This window comes from Oncorhynchus gorbuscha, unplaced genomic scaffold (genome assembly GCF_021184085.1).
Source record: "Oncorhynchus gorbuscha isolate QuinsamMale2020 ecotype Even-year unplaced genomic scaffold, OgorEven_v1.0 Un_scaffold_11053, whole genome shotgun sequence".
Lineage (NCBI taxonomy): Eukaryota > Metazoa > Chordata > Actinopteri > Salmoniformes > Salmonidae > Oncorhynchus > Oncorhynchus gorbuscha.
This window is the reverse complement of record NW_025753699.1, coordinates 662-10,254: the sequence shown is the minus strand read 5'-3', so window position 1 is coordinate 10,254 and position 9,593 is coordinate 662. Positions and strand designations below refer to the sequence as shown.

At 43.1% G+C, this 9,593-nt stretch overlaps 1 pseudogene; it reads left to right on the top strand.

Annotated features, from left to right (window-relative positions):
• Positions 1-3,620: 3,620 nt before the first annotated feature.
• LOC124030382 lies at positions 3,621-7,711 on the top strand (annotated as a pseudogene).
• Positions 7,712-9,593: the final 1,882 nt, after the last annotated feature.

Sequence of the window (9,593 nt, the reverse complement as noted above, 5' to 3'; positions counted from 1 at the left end):
GGCATTATAATACACTGGGAGATAAACATGTCAGAATACACTGGGAGATAAACATGTCAGAATACACTGGGAGATAAACATGTCATTATAATACACTGGGAGATAAACATGTCATTATAATACACTGGGAGATAAAACATGTCAGAATACACTGGGAGATAAACATGTCAGAATACACTGGGAGATAAACATGTCATTATAATACACTGGGAGATAAACATGTCATTATAATACACTGGGAGATAAACATGGCATTATAATACACTGGGAGATAAACATGTCATTATAATACACTGGGAGATAAACATGGCATTATAATACACTGGGAGATAAACATGTCAGAATACACTGAGATAAACATGTCAGAATACACTGGGAGATAAACATGGCATTATAATACACTGGGAGATAAACATGTCATTATAATACACTGGGAGATAAAACATGGCATTATGATACACTGGGAGATAAACATGGCATTATAATACACTGGGAGATAAACATGTCATTATAATACACTGGGAGATAAACATGTCAGAATACACTGGGAGATAAACATGTCATTATAATACACTGGGAGATAAACATGTCAGAATACACTGGGAGATAAACATGGCATTATAATACACTGGGAGATAAACATGTCATTATAATACACTGGGAGATAAACATGTCAGAATACACTGGCAGATAAACATGTCATTATAATACACTGGGAGATAAACATGGCATTATAATACACACTGGGAGATAAACATGTCAGAATACACTGGGAGATAAACATGGCATTATAATACACTGGGAGATAAACATGGCATTATAATACACTGGGAGATAAACATGGCCTCACAAGGTGAGGTAATGAAAACAGGGGTGCCAATAATTTTGGCACATGTCTTGTTTAGAATCAAAAGAATTACTTGTTGAACAAAATCTCTTCCTCTGAGCAATTGTATTAGTATAAAATAATATAATTTACGAATGCAAGCCTATAATATAGCCCAGTATATTCCAGGCGTTGTGGAATTTCAGCTCAGATGACATCAAGTCGCTCCAACGTCAATACTTCAAAAACCAATTTTACATTTTGAAAACGCTTTATCTTGTACTTATGTTTGTCCTTGCGGTTGCCTTTCTTTATTTGATGAAAACCATACTTTTTCAAATAAACGTTAATCAAAAACAACCACCGACTATTTGCTCATTAATGTTGATCTAAAATGGAGACTCACGAGAAAATGCCGATGTGCCAATTGAATCTCAACAAGGAAACAAGTCCGTGGCTGTATTTAATTAACGTTATTTTTTTTCAAGTAAGGATTTAATCTAACAAAGAATATGTTTTTTTTTAAACTATAATTTGTTTGGGAGCATGAAAGCTGTAGTTTATGGTTGACCCCGCGGCTGTTTGCCATTAACCAAATCGGCGTTCTCAACAAGTTTAAAGCACTTGAAACCACACAAATCGTTGACCCAGTTTGCAATATTCCCACTTGGTTCCCACTTGTTATGAACACAGCATAATGTCACTATCAGGAGGAAACACCCACTTGGCAATAAAACTCAATACTTATTCAAATTCAAGACCCATTCCCAAATCATGAACAGACAGATCGAGTCAGCTGGAAGCTATTTACAGGTCTGTAAAAGAGCTCTGTGTTTGGCTGGGTATCCCCATGCAGCTGTGGGTGTGATGTGACTATGGAATTAGGTATCTACTGCCACCTAGCGGATATCTTTCAACCCAGGCGACATGGCTCAGTGTGAGCGCAGCGCTTATATTCTAGGCTGTCTCGAACGCCCCCATTAAAAGTGCTGCACTTCCTGCTTCTCTCCGAACCAGGAAATAAACAAGGTTTAATTAACAGGCGGTGTCCTTTTAAAATAGCATTGGATTATAGCTATTTGGCCAAATTATCCCGTGTCACCATGGCCGGCTTCTTCAAGAAAAAGACAGTAGATGGTAAGTGTACACAGACTCGGCGTTTCAGCTTGCGGACATTAGCAAAGTTAGATTCAGTCTCTTATTATAAGAGAGTGTAATACTTAACGTTACTCATCTGTCTTAACAGTTCGGCTCAGCACTCCTGAACATTCATATTACAAGTCAGAATGTTGAATAAACTTAATGTTTTTCTATTTTAAAAAAACAACAACTAGTTTTTGTCCTTAAATAGAAGGTAATCTGAAGGGACAGTGTTATCTGCCTGCCTTTCAGTACGCTGGTCTGTATAGAGTAGCACAGAGTCAGAACAACAATAACCTTTCAGTACGCTGGTCTGTATAGAGTAGCACAGAGTCATAACAACAATAACCTTTCAGTACGCTGGTCTGTATAGAGTAGCACAGAGTCATAACAACAATAACCTTTCAGTACGCTGGTCTGTATAGAGTAGCACAGAGTCATAACAACAATAACCTTTCAGTGCGCTGGTCTGTATAGAGTAGCACAGAGTCAGAACAACAATAACCTTTCAGTACGCTGGTCTGTATAGAGTAGCACAGAGTCAGAACAACAATAACCTTTCAGTACGCTGGTCTGTATAGAGTAGCACAGAGTCATAACAACAATAACCTTTCAGTACGCTGGTCTGTATAGAGTAGCACAGAGTCATAACAACAATAACCTTTCAGTACGCTGGTCTGTATAGAGTAGCACAGAGTCATAACAACAATAACCTTTCAGTACGCTGGTCTGTATAGAGTAGCACAGAGTCATAACAACAATAACGTAGCAGCAGTTCGTGCTGTTGGTCTTTTGTATAGTGGGTGGCGATAAGAGTATCCACAGGAGAGGTTTGCTCTCCCCGACTTTTTGGCTAGGTTCTGTCATAGATTTTTTTTCGCGAGTCTCTTCATGATGATCATATGATGAAGAATAACCTCTCAGTGGATCTCTCGTCTGTATAGAGTAGCACAGAGTCTCTCAATTCAAAACCTTCATTGACATGGGAAACTGTATAGAGCTAAAACAGAGTCATAACAACAATAATTTCAGTACGCTGGTCTGTTTGCCAGAACTAGCACAAGTCAACAACAATTGCCTTTCTCTCTGTATAGAGTAGCACAGAGTCCTCTGTTTGCGCTGGTCTGTAGAAGCACACTGATCTTTCAGTTTTCTTTCCCACACGCTACCAAGTTTGGTCTGTGTAGTTTTCCACCGTTGTGTCTAGATGTGATAAAGGAGCAGACCAAAGAGCTGAGAGGAGTTCAGAGCAGATCACCAGAGACAGATCTTCCCTGGCGATAGGAAAAACAACTGGAGGGGGTTAGCTCTAGATGTTCTGTAGTAGTGAATACAGGTAGTATCTGTCACGTGGATTTTTATTCAGTCTCTTCAATGATGATGATGATGATGATGACACATGTGCACACAGAATCCCCTCTGTGGATCTCACACACTGTCTCCACACACTCACACACAAAGGGCTTCATTGACATGGGAAACATATGTTTTGACAAAAAATAACTGAAATATCACATTTTACATCAGTATTCAGATTTCTCAGTACTTTCCTCTGTTTGACAAGTTTCCCAGTACTGATCTTGTAGTTTTCTCTCCCACCGTTGTGTCTAGATGCTTCACTAAAGGATGCAGACCAAATGAGTGGTGCCTGGAACCCAGAGACAGATCACCAGAGACAGATCTTCCTGGAGAAACAGGAAAAACAACTGGTGGGGGTGTAGTAAGTCCAGTCTGTTCTGTAGTAGTGAATACTGAGGGACGGTATCTGAGTCATGGATAAGTGGTGCCTGGTTTCCTCAGACGTGATGCTGCCACCACCATGCTTCACTGTAGGGACGGTATGGGCCAGGTGATGAGTGGTGTCTGGTTTCCTCCAGACACATGCTGCCACCACCATGCTTCACTGTAGGGCGGTATTGTCCAGGTGATGAGTGGTGCCTGGTTTTCTCCAGACATGCTGCCACCACCATGCTTCACTGTAGGGACGGTATGGGCCAGGTGATGAGTGGTGCCTTTTCATCAGATTGATGCTTTACTCACCACCATGCTTCCTGTACTGATGGTATTGGCCAGGTGATGAGTGGTGCCTGGTTTCCTCCAGACGCATGATGCTGCCACCACCATGCTTCACTGTAGGGATGGTATTGGCCAGGTGATGAGTGGTGCCTGGTTTCCTCCAGACGTGATGCTGCCACCCCATGCTTCACTGTAGGGACGGTATGGGCCAGGTGATGAGTGGTGCCTGGTTTCCAGATGTGATGCTGCCACCACCATGCTTCACTGTAGGGACGGTATTGGCCAGGTGATGAGTGGTGCCTGGTTTCCTCCAGATGTGATGCTGCCACCACCATGCTTCACTGTAGGGACGGTATGGGCCAGGTGATGAGTGGTGCCTGGTTTCCTCCAGACGTGATGCTGCCACCACCATGCTTCACTGTAGGGATGGTATTGGCCAGGTGATGAGTGGTGCCTGGTTTCCTCCAGATGTGATGCTGCACCACCATGCTTCACTGTAGGACGGTATTGGCCAGGTGATGAGTGGTGCCTGGTTTCCTCCAGATGTGATGCTGCCACCACCATGTTCACTGTAGGGACGGTATGGGCCAGGTGATGAGTGGTGCCTGGTTTCCTCAGGCGTGATGCTGCCACCACCATGCTTCACTGGTATTGGCCAGGTGATGAGTGGTGCCTGGTTTCCTCCAGACGTGATGCTGCCACCACCATGCTTCACTGTAGGGATGGTATTGGCCAGGTGATGAGTGGTGCCTGGTTTCCCTCCAGACATGACGCTTGGCTTTCAGGCCAAAGAGTTCAATATTGGTCCTTTAGGTGCCTTTTTGGCAAACTCCAAGCGGGCTGTTATGTGACTTTTACTGAGGAGTGGCTTCCGTCTGGCCACTCTACCATGAAGGCCTGATTGGTGGAGTGCTGCAGAGATGGTTGTCTTTCTGGAAATTTATCCCATCTCCACAGAGGAACTCTGGAGCTCTGTCAGAGTGACCATCGGGTTCTTGGTCACCTCCTGACCAAGGCCCTTCTCCCGATTGCTCAGTTTGGCCGGGCGACCAGCTCTAGGAAGAGTCTTGGTGGTTCCAAACTTCTTCCAATTAAGAATGATGGAGGCCACTGTGTTCTTGGGGAACTTTAATTCTGCATAAATGTTTTGGTACCCTTCCCCAGATCTGTGCCTCGACACAATCCTGTCTCGGAGCTCTACGGACGATTCCTTGAACCTCATGGCTTGGTTTTTGCTCTGACATGCACTGTCAACTGTAGGACCTTATATAGACAGGTGTGAGCCTTTCCAAATCATGTCCAATCATATTGAATTTACCACAGGTGGACTCCAATCAAGTTGTAGAAACACCTTAAGGATGATCAATGGAAACAGGATGCACCTGAGCTCAATTTCGAGTCTCATAGCAAAGGGTCTGAATACTTCTCTCAATAAGGTTTCTGTTTTTTAAAATTTGTAATACATTTGTAAAAAATATCTAAACCTGTTTTTGCTTTGTCATTATGGGATATTGTGTGTAGATTGATGAGAAAAAACCCATAAGTTTATTTAAGAATAAGGCTGTAATGTAAGAAAATGTGTAAAAAAGAAAAGAAAGTCTAGGGGTCTGAATTCTTTCCGGATGCTCTGTGGGTCCATGTGGAAAACCTTGAGTCTGTTTGTGACATCATTACTTTCATGCCAAACATAACAATGGAGTGACAAGAAGTTGGTATGATGGCGAAAACAGGCTGTCACCCAGGCTAGTCAGCCCCAGATTACTGTCTTGGTTTCTGGCTTTGTCTTTTGTATACAGTGCCCACCACGCTGGTGGGAGGCAGGTAGCCTAGTGGCTAGAGTGTAGAGGAGGCAGGTAGCCTAGCGGCTAGAGTGTAGAGGAGGCAGGTAGCCTAGCGGTTAGAGTGTAGAGGAGGCAGGTAGTCTAGCGGCTAGAGTGTAGAGGAGGCAGGTAGCCTAGCGGCTAGAGTGTAGAGGAGGCAGGCAGGTAGCCTAGCGGCTAGAGTGTAGAGGGGGCAGGTAGCCTAGCGGCTAGAGTGTAGAGGAGGCAGGTAGCCTAGCGGCTAGAGTGTAGAGGAGGCAGGTAGCCTAGCGGCTAGAGTGAGGAGGCAGGTAGCCTAGCGGCTAGAGTGTAGAGGAGGCAGGTAGCCTAGCGGCTAGAGTGTAGAGGAGGCAGGTAGCCTAGCGGCTAGAGTGTAGAGGAGGCAGGTAGCCTAGTGGTTAGTGTTGGACTTGTAACCTGAAAGGTTGCTAGATCAAATCCCTGAGCTGACAAGGTAAAAACAAATCTGTCGTTCTGCCTCTGAACAAGGCAGTTAACCCACTGTTCCTAGGACCGTCATTGAAAATAACAATTTGTTCTTAACTGACTTGCCTAGTTAAATAAAGGTTAAATAAATAAAAATGCTTCACCGTAGGGATGGTACCAGGTTCCCAGTGCATTTCTAAAAACCTGTTTTGCTTTGTCATTATGGGGTATTGTGATGCCATTATGGGCTATTGTGATGTCATTATGGGCTATTGTGATGTCATTATGGGCTATTGTGATGTCATTATGGGCTATTGTGATGTCATTATGGGCTATTGTGATGTCATTATGGGCTATTGTGATGTCATTATGGGCTATTGTGTGGTAGATTGATGAGGGGGGGGGGGAGACGATTTAAATAATTTTAGAATGCTGTAACAAAATATGGGAAAAGTCCAAGGGGTCTGAATACTTTCCCGAATGTCCCGTTGTCTCCCAGGAGATGGAGATTAAGAAGATGGCGAAGACGGGGAACAAGGAGGCGTGTACCATCCTGGCCAAACAGCTGGTTCAGCTGAGGAGACAGAAGAACAGAAGCTACGCCGTCGGTTCAAAGGTCACCTCCATGTCCTCTCAGACCAAACTCATGAACTCTCAGATGAAGATGGCAGGGCCATGGCGACCACTACCAAAGTACGTGTGGATCAGTGGGCTGCTTCTTCTTCCCACGGGGGGGGTACCTAGTGTGGGTCAGTGGGCTGCTTCTTCCCACAGGGGGGTGTACCTAGTGTGGGTCAGTGGGCTGCTTCTTCCCACAGGGGGGGGTGTACCTAGTGTAGACACCTTGAACAGCGTTCTGTCTGTCTCTCCTTTGTCTGTCCTGTCAGTCTGTCTGTCTCTCCTGTCTGTCTGTGTCTCTGTCTCTGCGTCTCTGGTCTGTCTCTCCTGTCTGTCTGTGTCTCTGTCTCTGCGTCTCTGGTCTGTCTCTCCTGTCTGTCTGTGTCTCTGGTCTCTGTGTGTCTCTTGTCTGTCTCTGTGTGTGCTGTATTTTAATGGGTGTTGCCTGCCTTTTGTAAAGTGTAACCAGTCCATGTGACTCCTCTCCTCTCCGTCTCAGACTATGCAGGCTGTCAATAAGAAGATGGACCCTCAGAAGATGCAACAGACCATGCAGAACTTCCAGAAGGAGAACATGAAGATGGAGATGTCAGAGGAGCTGAGTAAGACTGGATCTATATTACACATTCTATGTTGTCCTCATGATGATAAGACTGGATCTATATTATACATTCTGTTGTCCTCCGTGATGGTAAGACTGGATCTATATTACACATTCTATGTTGTCCTCCATGATGGTAAGACTGGATCTATATTACACATTCTATGTTGTTGTCCTCCATGATGGTAAGACTGGATCTATATTATACATTCTATGTTGTCCTCCGTGATGGTAAGACTGGATCTATATTATACATTCTATGTTGTTGTCCTCATGATGATAAGACTGCTAACGTAGCATAATATACAGTGCCTTGCGAAAGTATTCGGCCCCCTTGAACTTTGCGACCTTTTGCCACATTTCAAGTCTCCGTATCAATGCACCTGCACTGTGATAGTCTCAGAGGTCCGTTAAAAGCGCAGAGAGCATCATGAAGAACAAGGAACACACCAGGCAGGTCCGAGATACTGTTGTGAAGAAGTTTAGCCGGATTTGGATACAAAAAGATTTCCCAAGCTTTAAACATCCCAAGGAGCACTGTGCAAGCGATAATATTGAAATGGAAGGAGTATCAGACCACTGCAAATCTACCAAGACCTGGCCGTCCCTCTAAACTTTCAGCTCATACAAGAAGACTGATCAGAGATGCAGCCAAGAGGCCCATGATCACTCTGGATGAACTGCAGAGATCTACAGCTGAGGTGGGAGACTCTGTCCATAGGACAACAATCAGTCGTATATTGCACAAATCTGGCCTTTATGGAAGAGTGGCAAGAAGAAAGCCATTTCTTAAAGATATCCATAAAAAGTGTCGTTTAAAGTTTGCCACAAGCCACCTGGGAGACACACCAAACATGTGGAAGAAGGTGCTCTGGTCAGGATGAAACCAAAATGGAACTTTTGGCAACAATGCAAAACGTTATGTTTGGCGTAAAAAGCAACACAGCTCATCACCCTGAACACACCATCCCCACTGTCAACCATGGTGGTGGCAGCATCATGGTTTGGGCCTGCTTTTCTTCAGCAGGGACAGGGAAGATGGTTAAAATTGATGGGAAGATGGATGGAGCCAAATACAGGACCATTCTGGAAGAAACCCTGATGGAGTCTGCAAAAGACCTGAGACTGGGACGGAGATTTGTCTTCCAACAAGACAATGATCCAAAACATAAAGCAAAATCTACAATGGAATGGTTCAAAAATAAACATATCCAGGTGTTAGAATGGCCAAGTCAAAGTCCAGACCTGAATCCAATCGAGAATCTGTGGAAAGAACTGAAAACTGCTGTTCACAAATGCTCTCCATCCAACCTCACTGAGCTCGAGCTGTTTTGCAAGGAGGAATGGGAAAAAATGTCAGTCTCTCGATGTGCAAAACTGATAGAGACATACCCCAAGCGACTTACAGCTGTAATCGCAGCAAAAGGTGGCGCTACAAAGTATTAACTTAAGGGGGCTGAATGATTTTGCACGCCCAAATTTTTCAGTTTTTGATTTGTTAAAAAAGTTTGAAATATCCAATAAATGTCGTTCCACTTCATGATTGTGTCCCACTTGTTGTTGATTCTTCACAAAAAAATACAGTTTTATATCTTTATGTTCGAAGCCTGAAATGTGGAAAAAGGTCGCAAAGTTCAAGGGGGCCGAATACATTCGCAAGGCACTGTATATATATATATATATATATTTAGTGTACTACATACTATTAATACCTATATAGTGTGTACTACATGCTATTAATACCTATATAGTGTACTACTATTAATACCTATATAGTGTACTACATGCTATTAATACCTATATAGTGTACTACTATTAATACCTATATAGTGTACTGCTATTAATACCTATATAGTGTACTACATGCTATTAATACCTATATAGTGTACTACTATTAATACCTATATAGTGTACTACATGCTATTAATACCTATATAGTGTACTACTATTAATACCTATATAGTGTACTGCTATTAATACCTATATAGTGTACTACATGCTATTAATACCTATATAGTGTACTACTATTAATACCTATATAGTGTACTACATGCTATTAATACCTATATAGTGTACTACATGCTATTAATACCTATATAGTGTACTGCTATTAATACCTATATAGTGTACTGCTATTAATACCTAT